The 21,296-nt window shown below is 38.8% G+C and overlaps 1 long non-coding RNA gene across 1 annotated transcript in view; it reads right to left on the bottom strand.

The window, feature by feature from the left end:
• The window catches only part of LOC106488546 (uncharacterized), a 28,001-nt gene extending 6,993 nt beyond the window's left edge, over positions 1-21,008 (bottom strand). Inside the window, exon 1 of the long non-coding RNA XR_001293220.1 lies at positions 20,768-21,008. This is a non-coding gene — a long non-coding RNA (uncharacterized lncRNA). The remainder of the gene's footprint in view (positions 1-20,767) is intronic.
• Between the last annotated feature and the right edge of the window lie 288 nt (positions 21,009-21,296).

Genomic DNA, 21,296 nt, shown 5'->3' with positions numbered 1-21,296 from the left:
CTTTTCGGAAACTTCATTTTCAGGCTACAGTGAGCCCTAATGTTCGGAGCTGAATTAGGCCTCATGGGAGGGTCTTATAGGAGAGACCACTTGCGGGATGTACCCCTTCACTGTGAATGAGGAAGTGCCTATGTTCTGGCCCTTCAAAATCAAAACATTCACAGTGTGGGTCTATTTCTATTCCAGCTGAAAACAAAGACTGGATCACAATCAATGTCTTCTTGTCTGGGACCGCCTGTTGTCTGATGTGGTATAACACAGATGCTGTGGACCTTTGGAGTTGAGCCCCAGTGCTGACTCATTTCTGTGAAACTGCAAGAAATACTACAATTTCATCAACATCTCCATTTTTCAGATAGTCACTGTGATTTAACATGGAATCATCTGTGGAAAACTGATTGATGGGTATTATTTAGGACATGTTATTGTTGACTGATTTCTGTGTGATTTGTTATGTTAATGCATGGACAGGTAGATAAACCACTTGTAAAGTTCAGCAAGTATAAATTGCCTCAACCTGAGCCTTAGATTCCTCATAAGCCACGAAAAGAACATATTCAATATATGATCTTTCAAAGAGTTACTGGCTTTAGGGATGTATATACAGCATACATGGTGCAGTTTGTAGGACTGCTGTGCTATGGCTCAGATGTAATATCTGCTTGTAAATACTAGTAATAATTCCTAGAGTCAGACTGTTAGTATAAATGATGAGATGCTGTGGAAGCTTTTTAAGTAACCTCTGTTTTTTGTAACATCTCTTTGATAGCCATAAATGATATTTGTTTCAGTTCACATTAAAGCAAAAGAAGAAACAATTTAAACTTCTGACTCCAGGTAGCATATGCTTAGTGCAGCGTATTGTAATATCTGAAAGTAATAAAGAGTTTTGAAGATGATATGGTGTCCTCAAAAGTTCTAAAAAATGGAAAAGCTTCTAACTTTGCATGGAGTGAGGCAAATCTATAAATAATGCATGATATTTTTATGTGAAATAATACTGTAAGGTAACACATAGCTCTTTCATTCATTAGGAACTTGCTGCTTCATGTGGTCTGCTTGTTTTTGCTTACTGCCCACAGAGTGTAGATATTTTTCATGCAATATATAGTAAGTGGTAGTGTTTTCACAAGAGAGATATATTTTCTATAAAAACAAACTGCAGTAATGCTGAGTATCCTCAATTTTTAGAAGTAAAACTTAATACTGCCTAACGGAATTGGTCCCAACTTTTTTTTTTTTTTAATCAAGAGGACTGGCAAATATTGTTTGCAGTTACAACATTTCTTCAAGGTTCTTTAAGCATGCAAGTGCTCTGTTTATTGTACTGATTATGACTTGCTTTGCCAAACCCAACAAATTTTAAGTCATTGCTTTGATAGTCTACCATTCCTTCTGTTTGACATGTGGTTTCCCTAGCATATGGATGTAATGTTTTATATCCCACTTAATACTTCTTGTTAAAACTCCAGTTTGCTTGCAAATCTTGATTCTTTCGCCTTCTATCTGTTCTACAATATCCAAACTGACCCATTTATGACATGCCCAAGGCTGTCATAATATTCTCTTCTAAATCCTTCTATTAAAGCCTTATTCAGATCTGGTTAGATTTCTACATTTTTAAGAACTTAGCTACATGCACATAAGCTTCTTTCCAACAGAACATCAAAAAAAAAAAAAAAAAGTACATTATCTGGAATTTTCCTACCTAAATCTAGTAGGTACCATCAGTATGAAATGTGATACCTTCCAGACATTTTGGAAATTCTTTCAATTGTTGAGCCAGTTCTATGACAAATCAAATGATCATATTCTGAATATTTTCTAGTGGCAATACTCAAGGGCCCGATCCTGCAACATATTGAGCATGTCATAAAAGGTCATAAATGCCCTTACATCCCACTGAACTCAGAAGTTAAGAATAAAATTTTAAAAACTGTAGGAGATCTCTGAGCTTTCTCAGCATGAACTCTGGAGCATTGGTAATTGAGGATACTCTGCTTTTAGAGACATATGTTACACATAGTCACAACAGTTGAGGAAATTAGTGTATTTAGAACAGGAAATCCTTTTGATACACATGCCAATTAGATCAGAATTCTCTCTGAGGAAAAACAGCTAGTTTAAGAAACATATTGGTTTCCAATATTCTTGATTCTTGAGCAAAAACATCTGCTAACAAGACTAATCATTGTAGAAAGAACATCATAATTAAAAATGCATTTGACATCCAAAAACTGAGATGCAAAGTAAGGATCTTAGCGTTTTTTTAGTCGCTTGGAAGAATAAAAAGAGTTTTAGTCCTTAAGTGACATCCTGATTTGGAACCAAAAGCCCTGATGATTCTTTACCTTGAAATGGACATGTTTTTTTCCCTTCTGCAGAAACAGAAACAAGTGCTGTGCATTAACCTAATAAATTACATGAAAATCATTGTGCAGTGGCAGCTGCTCCCACTTTTCTTTCTGGCTATGTAGATGGCACAGATGAGGTGTGATCTTCTTACTAGCTGTCTAAATTTCTGCTTCTGTGTATGTTATTTAAAGATGTGTATGTCTGTAACACCTGTATGGGCAGAAGTGGGTTCTCCTGTTGTTCTCAGGGTCTGCATTTTTCAAGGGATCCACTGAAAACCTGTTTTCCAGTCTTCAGTCTCTAAGATACCCTATCCCAAATTTAGGCTTTAACTGACAGTTCATCCTGAACAAGTATGTCTATAGAGCAGAAAATGACAGATAATCTCTCTTTGCTTTCTGTTCTTCTGCTTCTCTTTCACCCTATAAGGTAAGCTCTTGGGTTTTTGACACATCTCATTGTCTGGCATCTCTCAGGTGACTGTAAAATCATTCTAAATTGCCTTTAACTCAGCCTCAAAAAATAGTAATTTAAAAATAAATCCCTAAAGCATATTCCTTACTTTTCATTACTTTTTATTCTGTTTAGATTTGCATTCTGCATATTACAGTGTTTCCTTAACTAATGACTGGTGCTCAGTTTTCTGTGCTTGATCATTACTTCTCTGTATGTCTCCACTGGCATACCCTAGAGTATTCACCCATATACCAAATAACATCCACAGAACAAAGATTGTGTTTGTAACTACTTTTTAGTGATCCCACAGTTTTCCTGCATCTATTTTATGTAATATTTGTCTCTTCTAAAATCATTTCTATAAGTGATAGATTTCACTATTGACTATTTAATTATTAAACAAGTTTTTCCAGGCCTTTTCTAATCACAACCTTATACATTATGATTAAATATTATTCGGTGCTCTAAACCTTTTGCTGAAGGTGCAAATACTAAGGTTTTATTAGAATATGAAGTTTATAAGGACATATAGAGACTTATTCTGGCAATTTTCTTATCCAAAATTTGTAAGACTCATTATACTTTATGCTTCGAAAACTTTTGGTAGAAAGGGATAGATCTTTGGATATGTCAAAGACTTTTGTATTTCAGAAGTGTTTCAGATGGCAGTTTATACAGTTTGTTATTATTTGTGGAACTACAGTTGTGCTGTGGTCCTTTAGTTTCATCCTTGAGTTTCTTTCTGTATGGCATTCAGACAGAAAGACCTGTCAACCTGTTTATTTCCCTCCTTGCTGCATGCTGGCAAGTTGACAAATTAATAAACTGTTTAGGTGATTTCTATTACTCAACTTATTTATAGCTCATAAAATTAAAATTCTTTCCTAGAACTAAAACTCTAATGGCATTGTACTTTCAGATCCTTAAATTATTTGAAAATTTTTAAGCCTAATATATCACCATAACATGCTATTACTCTTGACGTTACCATTGGACAGACTGTCCACAGAAAAGCAGGAAGTGAAGATGCATTGCTAAATTTTACCAGAAAAAATTAAACTATTCAAATGGCTGAAGCATGCAAGCTGGTGATGTTTTATGTTATTGCGATAGAGTGACCTGTACTATTGACAGAAAAGGAGGAGCTGCTTCATAACATCAAACTGCTATAAAATTAACAAAAGACATAACAAGATGAGAAATATATCTCCTAAAATGGCAAAACCTCAAATCATAGATATCCTGACTATCCCTCTGATGGGAACAGAGCAGATGAGCCATGTTGGTAACAGATGTGAGAAATATGATCTGCTTTCTTCTAGAGAATGGACTGTGCAGGACAACTTCATCTGTTTCCATTTCTTCTGAGGATATGGGAGGGCTTCTCTGCCAACTCAGTGAAAAATAGAGAGTTCCATGTATTTTTTCGGGGGTAAATTATTGCTGCCTCCCTTTGGATTGCAATTTTTGTATGTAAAGTGCTACATCTATTCAAGTGCTTGGTAGCATATTGAAAATAGTATAAACTTGGAAACGAATATGATTTTCTCTCAAATTAAAGGCAATCAAATTTTGCTTTTTCTGAGTTTCAGTTGTAGCACCTTTTGGATCCACATGATCCCTTTTAGCCTCTTATTATTCCCTTTTCAGGGACCCTATGTCCCATCTCAGAACACTGAGCCATAGGTTCTTTGGTAGACAGACTATTTTTATAAAGCAGTATGAAAGGATGACCTCCAGGAAGCTGAAGGACCACACAGTAGATTTACCTGCTTTCCAGAAAAAGTCAAAAAGCAAAAAAGGAGAAAAAAGGACAGAGATGTAATTAATAAATGACTAACACCCAACGCTACCAGCTCTCGTGTTTCTTTCTGTAAGACACAAGGTTCTGGCTAGAGCCAAAATGAAAATGACATACGCAGCTCCACTATTCCCCTAAATGTTGGTCTCTGGCCTCTCTGCCTAAAACAGTCACTAGGAATCGTCAGTCCTTAGAACTGCAGCAAGAGACAGGTAAAGATCCATCCCTCTTTTAAGAGGTACCCATATTGAAATGTTAGAAGAGGAGAAGAAATTGATCAGTTCTGCTCCCTCTGGATCACCAGTAGGCAGGCCTCCAGGGTGAAATGTTCTTCAAGAGTTTCTAGTTTTCTTCTGTGACAAATAAAGAATTTCTCTTCATCCCTGCCAGCTGTAACCTGGATCTACCGTTATCTCCATAAACACATTATTTGTTGTTTTCATAAACAATGTGTTTCTTCCCTACACTCAATTTAAGAGGCAGCATCAGCCATGTTCAGCTTCTCCAGTTTGTTCATGTTGTTCATGGAGATGCACAAGTTAATCACAGCCTAGGAGATCAGCTTCTTCCTGAACATTTGGGCCTCTCTGAACAAGGCTAGCATGACATGTTTCCTGGCCACACGCAGTAATCTTTGGAATCTGTGGTTGGTTGCCTTCTTTGACTGCTGCTGATGTAAGATCTAGCCCAGCAACTCAAGTATAAATTCAGCAAAGATCCAAAGGCCCTAAGACCAAAGTCTTAGGGCTCAAATCTGTTGGCTCAAAAAAGGCATAGGGCCATCTGAAATGCCTTAGCACAATCATGTGGGACTCTCGGTACCTGTAGAAAATCTGTGCTCATCTGCAGGCTAAAGAAGATGTCCTCATGGATCTGCTTTGGCACTAGAGCCCTATGTTTATGCAACTGCTTCTTTTAATTTCTGTTCTCTTCTATGATGCTTTCAGTGAGAAATTTGGAAAGTATTTTCTCAAGGCAGATAAAAATCCAACTTCTACTTATGAAATGAAAGGTGATACTAACTCAACTACTAGAGAAGAAGGTGAACATAACTGTATCCAAAGCCTTAGGACTGGATCTCTAGCTCTTGCAAACCAACAAACAGATAAGTCTCCATTACAGGCATACCTCGGAGATATTGCGGTTCAGTTCCAGACCACCGCAATAAAGCGAATATCACAATAAAGCAAGTCACACACATTTTTTTGTTTTCCAGTGCATATAAGTTATGTTTACACTATACTGTAGTCTATTAAGTGTGCAATAGCATTATGCCTAAAAACACAATGTACATACCTTAATTAAAAAATACTTTATTGCTAAAAAATGCTAACCATTATCTGAGCCTTCAGCGAGTCATAATCTTTTTGCTGATGGAGGGTCTTGCCTCGATGTTGATGACTGCTGACTGATCAGGGTGGTGGTTGCTGAAGGTTGAGGTGGCTGTGGCAATTTCTTAAAATAAGACAGCAGTGAAGTTTGCTGCATCGATTAACTCTTCCTTTCACGAAGGATTTCTCTGTAGCCTGTGATGCTGTTTGATAGCATTTTACCCACAATAGAACTTCTTTCAAAATTGGAGTCAATCCTCTCAAACCTGCTTTATCAACTAAGTTTATGTCATATTCTATATCCTTTGTTGTCACTTCAACAATGTTCACAGCATCTTCACCAGGAGTAGATTCCATCTGAAGAAACCACTTTCTTAGCTCATCCATAAGAAACAACTCCTCATCCGTTAAAGTTTTATCATGAGATTGCAGCAATTCAGTCACACCTTCAGGCTCCACTTATTCTAGTTCTCTTACTATTTCCACTCCATCTGCAGTTACTTCCTTCACTGAAGTCTTGAACCCCTCAAAGTCATCCATGAGGGCTGGAATCAACTTCTTCCAAACTCCTGTTAATGTTGATATTTTGACCTCCTCCCATGAATCACAAATGTTCTTAATGGCATCTAGAACGGCGAATCCTTTCCAGAAGGTTTTCAGTTTACTTTGCCCAGATCCATCAGAGGAATCACTATCTATGGCAGCTGTAGCCTTACAAAATTTATTTCTTAAATAATAAGACTTGAAAGTCAAAATTACTCCTTGATCCATGGGCTGCAGAATGGATGTTGTGTTAGCAGGCATGAAAACAACATTAATCTCATTGTGTATCTCCATCAGAGCTCTTGGGTGACCAGGTGCATTGTCAATGAGCAGTAATATTTGGAAAGGAATCTTTTTTTCTGAGCAGTAGGTCTCAACAGTGGGCTTAAAATTTTCAGTAAACCAGGTTGTAAACGGATGTGCTGCCATCCAGGCTTTGTTGTTCCATTTATAGAGCCCAGGCAGAGTAGATGTAGCATAATTCTTAAGGGCTCTAAGATTTTTGGAATGGTAAATGAGCATTAGCTTCAGCTTCAAGTCACCAGCTGCATTAGTCCCTAACAAGAGAGTCAGCCTGTTCTTTGAAGCCAGGCATTGACTTCTCCTCTCTAGCCAGGAAAGTCCTAGATGGCATCTTCTTCCAATAGAAGGCTTTCATCTACATTGAAAATCTGTTGTTTAGTGTAGCCACCTTCATCAATTATCTTAGCTAGATCTTCTGGATAACTTGCTGCAGCTTCTACATCAGCACTTGCTGCTTCACCTTGCACTTTTATGTTATGGAGATGGCTTCTTTCCTTAAACCTCATGAACCAACCTCTGCTAGCTTCAAACTTTCCTTCTGCAGCTTCCTCACCTCTCTCAGCCTTCACAGAATTGAAGAGAGTTAGGGCCATGCTCTGGATTAGGCTTTGGCTTAAGGGAATGTTGTGACTGGTTTGATCTTCTATCCAGACCACTAAAACTTTCTCCATATCAGCAAGAAGGCTGTTTCACTTTCTTATCATTGATGTGTTCACTGGAGTAGCACTTTGAATTTCCTTCAAGAACTTTTCCTTTGCATTCCCAACTTGGCTGTTTGGTGCAAGAGGCCGAGCTTTCAGCCTCTCAGCTTTCGACATGCCTTCCTCCCTAAGCTTCATCATTTCTAGCTTTTGATTTAAAGTGAGAGATGTGCGACTCTTCCTTTCACTTGAACACTTAGAGGCCATTGTAGGGTTATTAATTGCCCTAATTTCAATATTGTTGTGTCTCAAGGAATAGGGAGGCCCGAGGAAAGGGAGAGAGATGGGGGAATGGCTGGTTGGTGGAGCAGTCAGAACACACACAACATTTATCGATTAAGTTTGCCGTCTTATATGGGCATGGTTCGTGGCACCCAAAACAATTACAATAGTAACATCCAAGATCACTGATCACAGATCACCATAACAGATATAATAATAATGAAAAAGTTTGCAATATTGCGAGAATTGCCAAAATGTGACACAGAGACACAAAGTGAGCACATGCTGTTGGAAAAATGGCACCAATGGACTTGCTCAACACAGGGTTGCCACAAACCTTCAATTTGTAAAAAATGTATCATCTGTGAAGCGCAATAAAGCGAAGCACAATAAAACAAGGTATGCCTGTATATATGAACAAATTGTATACAAAGGCTAGATGGACAGACAAGCTTTGGGATAAACTACATCCTTATGTAAAGACACATTTGAACTGCTTCCACAGAAGCCATCTTGTGCCCAACTGGGTTTTGGCAGCTGAGGAATGCGGCTGAATGTTGCAGCTTTATCACTGATCCAACCAGGACAGGTATCTTTGCTCTGCTCAAAAGACTGGGGAGCAAGCTGGCTCAGCTTATACCAGAAATTTAGGTGCATTGCTACTCCAATGTCTATGCTCTCTCTAGCATATCCATATCTGGAAGGCTTTAGTAACTTGGGCACAGCAACAGCCAGACTGCTTCAACTCTCACAAGTCTCACATGTCTGCATGGCTCAGCACCTGAAGTAATATCAGATACACAGGGGGGTACAGTGCAGGGACACTTAAGCTAGTGCTGTGTGAGCCAGTTCAGGGCTGGAAACGATAGTGCCGTCTAGGTTTCTATGTGCCAGAGTGTTGTAACACCCAGATTATCCTGGGTAACAGACAGTTGATGTCAGTGAAGCTATGTTGACTTAAACCAGCTGGGGATCTAGTCCTTAATGTGTGATTGCAGAAAGAAAATATGGAATGAACTTTCAGAGATTAAATGAATCCAGAGTCTGACCACACTTAGGAAACTCTGCCAGCGTCATTTATTCAATAGAGTACATTTTATCATAACCATAACATTTCTCATTCTTTCTCCCAAAGAACACCCTATGGCAAACAGAATTTTCTAGAACAGAAAAAGGAGACGAGCCAGAAACACCATAAAGTCTATCAGGGAGTTCACTTTTGACTTACATGGCAAGTGTTCAGATAACATTGTGGCTGACAGCACAAGCTCCTGAAACAGGATTTATGCTGTACCTGAGCATGGGAGAGGAGTTGGAGAGGGTTAGGGATAACAGAACGCCTAAACCCACAGATGAAAAAACAAAAACCAACCAAACAACCAAACAAACCCCTAGCCCTCTTCCACAAATAATTATATGTACTGGAACTGTAAAATTGATCAAATCTTTGAATAGTTACTGATATCTCTATTAGATAGCTAATATGTAATGCTCCAAAAATAGTAACAACATTTGTGCAGTAACCTGAAGTGCTCTGTTCGTTGTTGTTGATAGTCTCCTCCAGTACACCTTGGGGTTCTATTCCTATTCCTTAATCGTTTTGTTTCTCTCCATCTCCTCATTTGGACAGTCATTACCCAAACACATATCCCACACCCTTGTTCCTATTCAGTAATATGACGCACGTTATTGAAAAGTTTTGGAGGGAAAGAAAAGTTTAGTTTGTCATAAATGTTTGTGTTTTCAATGAGAGCTTAAAATGTCTTCATTTATTGCAAAACAAATAAAATTACAGAAACCAGTACATGGTGAAAGCCTAAAAATATGATGAAAAAAGTAAAAATGAAAATTCTAAAACCAATTATTTTTAATAAAAAGAGCAGATAAATCCCTTCTTCTTAAGAAAAATCTTCTTTTTCTTTCAAACAGCTGTATTTATAATACAGTTTCTGCTTCCCTGGTAATTGAAAAAGGCAAGAAAAAGAGGCAGAAAATTCTGTATAAAACTACTGACTTCCCAGGTACTGGAACTGTGATCCATCACTTGTATTTAGATATCTACATGTTAGACATCTAGTTTAAGCTAGTTGTCTAAGCTTCATCTACAGTAATGAAAACAGATAGGTATTCCCTTAGAAGAATTCACATCATCCAACTTAAATGCCTTTCTCAGATTGCCCTAAATTAATCCAACTAGAGATAGCCATTAACATTTAAGTATCAACATACTTTATTAATCAATATTTACTGCTATTGAAGACTTTGTTTCCAGTTGGCATAAACTATCGAGAATACTTCCTTATAAACAAAATAAAGCAAACTGTGCATAGAAGCAACCTAAGATTAGAGCTGACATTCATCTCACCTAATTGTCAATTCTATATCAGAGATAGTCATCAGGACTTCTTTTGTAGTCAGCGGAAAAAAAATGACAGAAATGCAAGTTGCAAGGAATCTATTGGGGATCAGCTAGTCGAGTTCCCTGCTCAAAACGGGACAGCAGCACTAGATCAGGTCAGCTCTGGCTTTGTCTTGAAAATGTTCAAGGACAGAAATGTCAAGTCCTTTCTGGGCAGCTTGTACCAGTGCTTTCCAGAAAGAGTCGCTTGTGTAGAAGTGTCAAAATAGACAATTCCTCTAACTTGTTTTAGATGTCTACTGCACATTGTGTGTCAGACTAAACTGACTTTGTCAGATGTGGGTTGTTAACATCTAAGGCTTGGTAGGACAAAGCCCATCCCAGTTAACCAAGTAGCATACTTTCTATGAGTGAGACTTAGCCCTGCTAGTTTTAGATATTGAAAAGTTTGGGTGTTGAGTTTAAGATCATCACACAGACTCTTTCCTTGATCAGTGTAGCAAAATTTCCAAAAGGTAATTCATCCCATCCTAAGATACATGTCTGTGAGATGGAATGAGTTGCCCACAGGAGTTATGCTCCTTTTATCAGCTATGGTGGGAGACTAGATGAACGATTTAGACTATAGGTCTACATTTTAGATTTTAGATGTCTAAAGTTAAGAATGACAACTTCTATTTCATATGCATATATTCAAGGACCGTTACAAAGCATAGCTGTCATACCATAAAAAATTATTTCATTTTAACAATACTTTGCATCAGTAGAAAGAAATCTTATACTGAAATACTACTCAGTTCTTAATTTTTCAAAAATCTCTCTCTCTAAAGAGATCACAGGAGACTTGATTATAGAAATAAAATGCCTCAAGGTTTAATTTATATTTTCTACCTTTCCATTTGCAGGAAAAATACCAAAGGCATAAACAAGATTTCTTTGACTATGTAGGAAATTGTAGAAATTTCTTAAGGAATTAAATTTCAGTGTGCATACACTGTACAGCTAAAAGCATCCAACATACAATGAAGCAAAGGCAGTGCATGCTGATACCCATAGTTATGTCTAGAATAGAATATAATTTAGCTTTTTAACATTTAATAATCCAATAAGACCAAGCCAATGGTTTTCAAGCAGCTTTGGTCACTCAACTGGGAATAATCTAGTTAATGAAAGTATATTTAATACAGATAGAGATGATTTTTAAAAGGGGTCACTAAGCAAAAAGGTTATTTATGGCTTTTTTTTCTTTTTTGCACGAACAAGTTACCCTCCTATTTATCTGCACTGTTCTGTGACTGAATGCTGATACTGCTATTTGAAGCCTCAGTGTCATTTAGTACAGATAATGGAGAATATTTCCTTTTAGTTTAAATGGAACAGGACCAGTTCATGGCTTCAAGGGAAAAAGAGAGAGAGAGAGAGAAAAGACCCGCAATAGTTTAAAAACAGATGGTAGTAAAACAAGCAACAGCAACATGGCTGTAGCCTCTCCATTTTAGACTAGAAACACTGCATAGTGTCTAACTGCCAATTCTGTTCCAAGGAAGAAGTCCACAAAAAATAGCATCTTTTATAGCTGCAGTGCTATTTGCTGTTCCTTTCCCTTTATGTCTGGTGTTTGTTCACATAAAATGAAGATGACTAGGTCAAGCATTATTAAAAAGGTTTGACATTCTTCTTAAATATTTCTTCTGCCAATACTGCACTATGTTTTTCCAACTAATATAGCTGAATAGACTGCCTGTGACCCAGATTTTGGCAGGCAGTTTGTAGCTTGGATGTCCTACCAGATGTATTAATGCTTGTTGATGGGAGTAGGACATGAAGTGGCATCCATATCGCAAACCGTGAAGATCTCTTATTCAGCAGAATAAGCAACAGTAAAAATTATTCCACGCAGTCATTTTCAATGGATATAGAGTTTTGGATGCTTACTTGTGGTGAACGTTTTCCTCTATATTGTGTGACAAGCTCAGCCACTGACCACACAGACTACAGAAGGATCTGTGGTATATGCAAAACTACTCTGTAGGCAGATGTCAACTGCCTAGAGTCTCTCCTTAAGCAGCTGAGTACACAACACTAGTCTCCAAGTGACTGGGGTTTGGCAGGTGAATGTTAGAGCTCTTGGTTCAGTCAGTGATCCTCAGTGAACTCTTTGCCTTTGTGTTAGGCCTCTCTGATTTATTTGGCCCGTATAGTAGTACTAAAGATTTATCAACCAGCCCTGCTGACCACCCATCAATATAGAAAAATTCCTAATATTATATCACTTTATTTTCATTATTAGATAAATAGATCTTTTCTGTTTTCCTAGACAGGTATGGTCAGAATAAGCATCATAACTACAGTCTTTATCTTCTAGCTCCGAACAATATAAGATATTAGACTAATGAAAGTTTACTATCTGCAGCTACTTTTTAGCTCCTCCCTTTTGGACCTTCATGTGGATTTACCAGAAACCTATCAAACAGCATCACAGTAACTACCCTTGGGAATGGTAAAAACAAAGGTCACATTAGGGCTGGCTGAAAGGCAGTAATTCCAACTCATGAAACACTGAGGTTTCAAAGTCTGTTCCAGTGTGAACAAAACCAGTGTCTCCTTTCAAACTATGATGAAGAAAACAAACCACAGGAGACTCACTGGAATATAATCTATAACCTACAAATTTGTTACTCACCTTGGACAAAAAAAAAAGAGCCAAATTCAGCTCCCCCAATAGAACCAGGTAGTAAAGGGGTTTGAATTTGATCTTCCCTCCTTCCAAGTAAATGCCATCATCACTTTTTTCACACTGATACACTCCTGAACCTGAGAACGTCTTTAATCAAATTTTCGGAGGAACCAGTATGTTTTGCAAAATACTTTGGCTTTGAGCAAATAGTTGTCATGGAAGAAAAGAGCGAAGAGCCAAGAGAGATGTCCTTCTGCTGCCTATATTGTACAATAAATTAGTTGCTAATAAAAATGAATTTGACTCAGCCAAGATGGTAGTGAAGTAGTGGCTGTTGTGCTGCCAGTGAAGGCTTTAGTTCCCAGGCCTCCATCCAACACAGACGAAGCAGATTAAAGAGGTATCTTGCTCAGCGTTGATGAGCAAGATGGGAATAGGTCATATGAAGATACTATCTCTTTTTTGTTAGCATCTCATATGCAATTGGTAGGTCTTAAAATATAGAGTAATACAGAGACACTACACATTGCAGACTCTTAGCTCCCTAATAAACAAACTTCACTATCTAAAATTGGATTGCGTGCAGACTTCCATCTACTTTTAGGAGCGGCTCCCTTGTCTAGCACATGCTATCCCTGCATCAGTTCTATTTCCTAGGGGTGTACAAAGATGAGGTGAGGTCTCCAACCTCCAGTCAAACCATTTCAAGCAGAAAGAACCTGTATTTGCTCAGTTGGCAGGCCTCACATGTCCTTACGTGTACTTGGGGAGTACCACGAGTACAGCTGTGCTGGCTTCTAGCCATCAGCCGCCTAGTTCACAGTAGAGGGTTTATGAACTCTCTTGGGTTCATCCCCATTGAAACTTAAACATGAGTATAATCCTAGTAAAGTCAGCAGTACTTAAACACATACAGAAAGCTAAGCATGCATTTGCTAAATAAAAATTGTTGCAGGAAAAAAACCTGCCTGGTTTCATGCCACTTTCTGCTTGGGCTCCTCAGCTTCCAACCAGGTGGGTCCAACAATGGCTCCAAGACCTTCTGGCCAACCCTCAATTCCCTCTCTTGGAGAAAGTTCCCATTTATTTTATTTTCATTCCCAAATCAGAGTGAAGCCTAATTTGAAATGGCAAAGTACAACATGAAATGGAATTTCCTTTTTCAGCCCAGCTCTCATAATTACTTAGAGTTGCAGTTTAAGTAAAAGATAATGATATTTTTATTAAACTAAACCACACTTGCTATCAACACTAAAGAGTCAGACTAGAACTGCTGTTGCTTCATACTGCCTAAATGGGTAATAAAATGCAATTATATTTCCCTTTCAAAGTGCCGTGATGATTTTTTTCCGCTTACTTATGTAGTATCCCAGCAGAGGCATTCTGATGAAATATTCCTGCCATGAGATCTCATGAAAACTCACACTTGTCTGTAATTTAAAGTATTTCTCTCACTTCTATCTCAAAGCTGAGCTTATCATCATTTTATTTACAGACCTCAGTAATTTTTTTCCTCCCAAACTGAACTTACGAAATCTGTTTAAGCACAACTATGCAGTATTCAAGATCCAAGGTTTTTATATGCTAGGAACTAAGAATATAAAAAGAATTGCATAAAAAGAATATCAGTGTATTTAATGCTCTTCTCCGGTGAAAGTAAAGACAGAGACGCTAGATAATGCCAAGTATATAAATACAGTATGTGCAGCCTGGCCTATTTCTAATACCATGGTTTTAACTGGTGCCACATGACAGCCATAACTTCCATCATCTACATGATGATCAGGGTTTACTTAGCATCAAATGCCCATGGCAGGCAGCATTTTGATAAGCAGCCGTGCACACTATCAATGGAGAGCGTATGAGGTTTTTTTGTTGGGGATGACAAAATCCTACCAAGCCGTGTATTGCTCATTGCAGCTGGTGTCCACAGTATTTCCAGATACAGATTCTTCAGATTAAGTTAGCGTAAAGGTGCAGAGCCTCATGAGATGGGGAGGATGTGTGATTACTATTGGAAATTTGGTGTTAGTTGCATTCAGTACTATGGACTTCCCAACTTTATTAAGGCAAAATATTTATGAATGAAGGCGGTACAATAACATAACCACATTTCAGTTCTCAGTTAGAGGACTATGTAAATGGGTTTTCAGACAGATTATAGGAAATGAATATACACACATTGCTATCAGATTGTTCTTGATAAGAATAACATATTACAAGGTGAGAAATACTAACTTTGCTCTCTTGTTTCACATCACTCACAATAAGGCACAGCTGGCTTCTGCATTGTGGCCTAATTCAACCCAATGTCTAGGTTGTGCATGAACATGCATTAAGTAAGGAAATGGATGGTTAGATTGCAGCAGTTTTTTGGTGTTAAATCCTCATGCATACTCCCTTGTAGTGATAGGGGAGAGGAGGAAGAGGGAGGATTATGCAGCACCACCTTCCTGCCAGGCAGGCCTTGCCCAGTAAAGCACTGGGCAGTGAGCTCCATCTCCTGTAATCCTGCTCCTTCAGTCCCACTGCCAGGGGACTCTTTACCTCCCTCCCGAACCTGATCTATGGTGAACCCTTTGGGACAGCACAAACCAGATCCTACTGAAACTGCTGAGGACTTTGTCATCATCTTCAACAAAAACAGACCTAGGCTTCTTAGATTTTATCTATTTTCATTTTGCATGCTTTTTGCATGTATGAAGCAAGTTGTTCAATTCTGTCATGCTTCTGATAATATTTTGTGATGTGAATTTTTCTCTTCTGTAGTTTTCAGCTTTCACCTTATTATTCCCACTCACAATCTGCGTGAGTAGTTACCTTTTCTCTCAGATACCACTACTTCATTATTCACAGGTTAAAATATTTCTCCACACCTTTCCTTCCATAAATGCCTTTCCTAACCTGTATACGTTCAACTTTTAAACTGACTCTGTTGGTCACAAACAGTTGTCCTTTTAATCAATTCTTTGCATTCAGTTTTCTTCCCAGTTGTATTGACAAATAAATATATACATTTATAAATTTATATATATTTTTTTTACCAAAAAGCTCAAAAATGGAATAAATACCCTGGAGGACAACAGAAGCTGTGTTAAAGATTGACAAGACCCTGATCCCACCTATGACCTTAATTACCATATAGAAAACATTTCTTTAACAGCAGCATACATCTCATATTAAGTTTACATGTAATTGTCATCCAGGATTCTTTCTTCTTTTATTCCTCTCAGTGCACCCTCATACGTTGTGTGTCTAACTAGTCATCCATATGGTTGGAGGTTTCTGTTCTCAATCACATCCATATGAACCAGGGAGCAGGCTGCTGGACGAGAAAGCAGAGGAGAGCCAGAAATGCTCAGCAAGTTGCATCCGTAAGAGGGAATGCAAAAGACCAGGTATATTGCCTGTCCATCTTCATCTATGTCAGCTAGAACTTCCTTGTCAGCTGGGGTTTTGCTTTACAAGGGATGTATGCAGCTACCACAGAGTGAAAGCCAGTATGCAATTTTCTGACAAAATGGATTTTTGCTGGAAAATGCTGACTCACTGAAACTAAAGCTTTTCACAGGCTGTGCCAGTTTCAATGAAACATTGATTGGGAAAGAGTTCTCTGCTCAAGGATGGAATTTCTGCTCAAAACTACAGAGGGACCCACCACAGAATAGCTAAAAATGGAGCTGTCAGAATAGTCACCTAAGATGAGGAAAGTCTGGGGCTCAAATTCTTGCTCCAGCACAGATTCTCCTGAGAAAGCAGAGACTCACAAGTCCAATAGCTGCTAAATGATGAGATGACATCTGGAAGCCAAAACTTTGATTTTCTATAGTTTGTCATCGTAGCAAACTGCAGAAATTTGACCTGAATAGGACCAAATAGTATTTTCTCTTGATAATGCATGTGGAATGTAATTTTCCATTACTACATATACACTTGGTACTTTTGCTTTAGTAGTTTCTATGTTAAAATTATAAATGCATGACACACTGCTAGAATAGACTTCCCTGCTTGGCTCTGGAATACATTGTTAAATACAAGAAAATTTCTAAATAAACTGGCATAATAACTGTATTAGGCTATTCCTGCACTATTCAATTTATTTACTTTAGAGTCTTTAAAGAGATGCAAAACACATTTTGCTAGAAAACAAAATCTGAAATCTCTCTCACTCTCTAGTGCACTTTAATAATCCCCCTGACATGTCAAACACAGCAAGTTCTACTAAATGACTTTCCCATGGTGCCTGTGCCTTCCCAACAGTTTGTCAAATAGTTTTTGCAGGACATTTGCATGTGATTACAGCACAGAGTAACAGGTTTTGGGAAGTCAAAACTCTCACTTGGTGTGTGACCTAAATAGTAGCAGTAATGCCCTGTACTCCTGCAGCAGGAGTGGTTCCACAATGGGACCAGAAGGGAGATACTGGGAGTTGTTGACCTAAAGTCCCAAAGAGTAGCCTGCAAAGTCTTTTAACTGAAAGGATAGTTTTTTGCATCTAGTGTTACATCTGCTGAATTCAAAGTATTGAGTTGCAGTATAATTTTTTTATGTGACTGACAGCCTAATGTCCTAAACTTTGAGAACCCCTGTACCAGACCTTACTGCACTAGAGATAGGTGCAGCGTCATTTTTGCTAACTTGTGTTTGCCACCGGGCCTTACCCACTGTGACAGAGGTTGGACCTCCTCTCTGAGTCAGTTCCGAGTCAGGAGAACATCAGGGACTGAAGTTAGTTTTTGCTATTACTTAAAGCCATTTTGCAAGGAGTATGCTTTGATTATACTCAGTGCCTGCAACAGCTCTGGACCCTTGAAATCAGTTATTTATTCAAGATCTAGAGCCAAATATGGATAGATACCTTTGCAGAATCCAAAAATTTGGACAGAACAGGGCAGTCTAAATGTCTAAATCTGCGGTAGATGTTTTGTCTCAGTCTCAGTGGTTTCCATTTAGGCAGTACTACAGAAAAGGTAAAATCTATTGCAACCATAGTGCTAATGGGACTTAGACTTGTAATTCTCACTGTACAGCAATGATGACCTTCTGTTTATATAGCACCTTTTATCCAGATGTATTCCAAAGCAGTGTACAAAACTATGTTTGTGTACACAAGACTTCAGCCAGGGCAAGCCTGCAGGTCCCTCAGGAGTGAAGCTTTGCAGCTGTTTAAACAACATACAACAACACCCAGCAGTTCAGAGAAGACACGTTATCCACCATGAATGGTTTGCAACAGAGGCAGAGCTAAGTGCCAGCTTCAGAAAGGAACTTGGGTGCCAGCACATTTATTATCTCACTTGACCTTTCTGTGTCCTGTCTCTGAAATGCAGTAAGGTGATAATGTCCTTACAGAAGACCTGGAGACAGTTACATTCCTCAGAGCAGATTTCACAAGGTAAAATGGCCATCTACCCAGAGTGTTTAATCTAGGAAATACTAAAGAGAGGGCCATCTTCAGTCCTGAAAATTTGCATTTGTTAGATAGACCTTCACTACACTGAAAGTTAATGAGCAGGCATGTCCTCCCTGTGCTGAGGGCAAACCCTCCCTTTGCGCAGCATTCATGGTCTTAAACCATCTCCTGCAAACCATTGCAGAAAGCAATTTGTATCAGAATCAGCTATTTATCATGCAACAGGGTTAGGCGTTACCTTGGCATCTGGGCTTGTTTGGCTGTCTCAAGTGCTGTGCCACAGCTTAACACATACAGAATCAGAACTTCCCTTCTCACAAATGACAAAAAAGTATGTACCTTTGAAATCAGGAAAAATGAAACTGCAATTCTGGCTTTAAACATCTCAAGCCTGTCTACATTTCTCTTTGAATTCTTGAGTGAGTTAGAGATCTAACTCTAGAAGAGATTTTATAATGAACTAAACTAATCTGGCCTTTCATTTTTCATAAGGAAAAAAAAAATCACACACTTAACAAAATATACTCTCTAGCATCATTTGAAGTGTCCTCTGGGGATGTCAGTTCAGTAAGAATTAGAAGGCTGAGCCAGAAAAAATTGCTACTCCTCACACCCTAACACAGCCGGACAGTGTCACCCCCAGCAAGGTCTTTCCCAGGGAGCCGTCACTGTTCTGTTTCTCCTTCCAGAGCAGGGAAGGTGCTTTACAATTTGTGTAGCCCAGCAGCCACCTGCTGGCTACCTTTGAAGACAGTGAAGAGAAATAGGCTCTTACAGGACTTGATTTTTCTGACCAAATGTAGACACCTAAGGTAGGATAGAGTTCAAGAAAACATATCAGAAGTAGGTACCTAAATATAAGCAAGATGTCTAAGCTTCTAGTATAGTCATGGAGCCATACAGTCAATGGACACCAGAGAAAAATTCAGTTCACCCTACAATAGACAATCTGTAGTGGGCTGAACTGCTCACTGGTCTCCCTTGACTGTATAGACTATATCTTCACTAACTATATTGGACACTTGAAAACCTGGCTTACAAGTAGCAACCTACACGTAGATCCCTGAATTCAGGTGTCAGTCTGAAGCAGAATCCTACCTCTACTTTAAGGCAGAGATGAATCACGGCCAGTTTCTCACCACTCACTACAAAGGGAGCTGAGCATGGATAGCTCAGAGGTGGACGTCCTCCTCTCCTCACCTAAGCTGTGCTCTCGAAGCAATGTGTTTTTGCAAGCTGCAAATCTGAGCTCAGACCGAGCAGGTCCCAGGCTAAGTCTTGGTGCTGTTCCTCCTCTTTCTGTCTGCCACACAAAAAATAAAGTGCTGGGTGGCAGGAACAAGGGCCCCTCTCCAGTAGGAAATGAGTAGTTAGGAGCCTCTCCCTGCCATCCTGACAAGTCCCCAAAACTGGTCTCTTCTGTAAGTGCAGATGGCATTAACAGAGGTACCAGGCTGGACCAGGGGCACCCAGGCTGCTGGCTCTCTCAGGGCTACTCTGCAGATCAAGACAGCAACCCATGCAGGCAGTTTCACCTGCAAGCTGGACGCTCACCCACAGCCTGTGTACCCGGAGCCTAGGAGCTTGGCTGTGGTCTGATAATCCTGGCAGAGTAGGACCTGTCCCAGGACTTTACCACTTTTCATTATATTAAAATACATCTTGCAGTATTTTGAGTTTCCTGTGACAAGTTCTTGTCAGAAGGATGCTGGCTCTGCCTAACTTTGCTCCCAAACACCTAGTGGCAAACAGCTAAGTTTGTGTACGGACAAGATAAAACATGTGTGAGGGTTACAGCAAATTGTTAACTGAGCAATCATGCAATAATATTGTAAGCTCAGCCTTGTAACCAGGCAAGCAGAGCTACTGAACTCACCGGAGCTACCAAAGCAAGGAAGGGAGATGAACCACTGGAACTCATTCAAATTTAAGTCCCAATTCTGCAACCGGATTCCCTAGTGTTGATAGGGTTTTGCTTGGGTTCACATTAGCAACTGGGGACTTAGTTATACACTTCTGATTAAAGCTAAACAGAATTTGACAGTGCAACCTTTTCCTTATGTTAGAAACCTACAACTGTGTGCCAAATATGCAAGATAAAAGAATATAACAGAACTGAAACAGTATAAAAATAGGTTACAGTAAGCATACATTTTTATAGCTACATATTTTTTCCAGTTGATTCCACCCAGTCCATCTTTCTTCAAATAATTGTCATTAATCAAATACAAATATAGGCCCCATGGGTCTAACTCAGACTCAAAGCTAAGCACATGTGTGTTTGTTGGTCTGCAGTCTTAGTTGTTGCAGTTTTATTGAAAAACATTCTACAACACATTTTTTTCCAGCAATTCCCCTCCTCCCACTCAACAAATCAAATTATGGAGGGATTCATCTAATCATTTTGAAAAATGTTTTCATATATCAAATATAGTCTTACCCCACAAAAAAATAAAAAGCCAGAACAAAACTGCCTTTTTCATTGTCAACAGCATATACAGGCAAAGGTCTTGTTTTAAATCTTGCAGATAGACAGCAGCTTCAGAGATATGCAGTGCAGCAACAGTTATGGAGAAAACAAGTAAGCTCATAAAGTGTCAACTCACACAGGTCAGGAAAAGCAGGAGTGAAGGTTCAGGTGGGCTGCTACTCTTGTAGGCAGTTTCTCCAAAGACACCAGAGACACAGCAGTCTTCCAACATACAGGTGGCTGGATTTGGGCTCAGAACCGAAAAAGCCAACCTGTATTCTGAATTGTCAAAATTTACCTTACACATCTTCTTTTACTGGAAGTAATCTTGATTTCAATAGGACTATTTATGGTTACAAAGATAAGCATGTGGCTTCTTAAAGACACACACACACGCATACGTATATATATTTTTATATATACATAAATTATTGTATGTATATATACATACAGTACATTCCCACAGACACACAAAGAAAGCTTGTTTTCCAACCCACAGCTAAAGAAGAACAAAGTACAAAGTTCAATAACTCTTTGGCACCCCTACAAACTCAGAGAATCCAAGAAATCTTTCAGAAAAAAGCAAGAAAACAGAATGTGGCCTTCCCCACACATCACGAGGAGTCCAGAATACATCCTCACCACAGTCCCCAGCTGTAAGAGCA

Source organism: Apteryx mantelli, chromosome 1, assembly GCF_036417845.1.
Source record: "Apteryx mantelli isolate bAptMan1 chromosome 1, bAptMan1.hap1, whole genome shotgun sequence".
NCBI lineage: Eukaryota > Metazoa > Chordata > Aves > Apterygiformes > Apterygidae > Apteryx > Apteryx mantelli.
The sequence above is the reverse complement of the archived record's forward strand: the minus strand, read 5'-3'. Positions and strand labels throughout refer to the sequence as shown.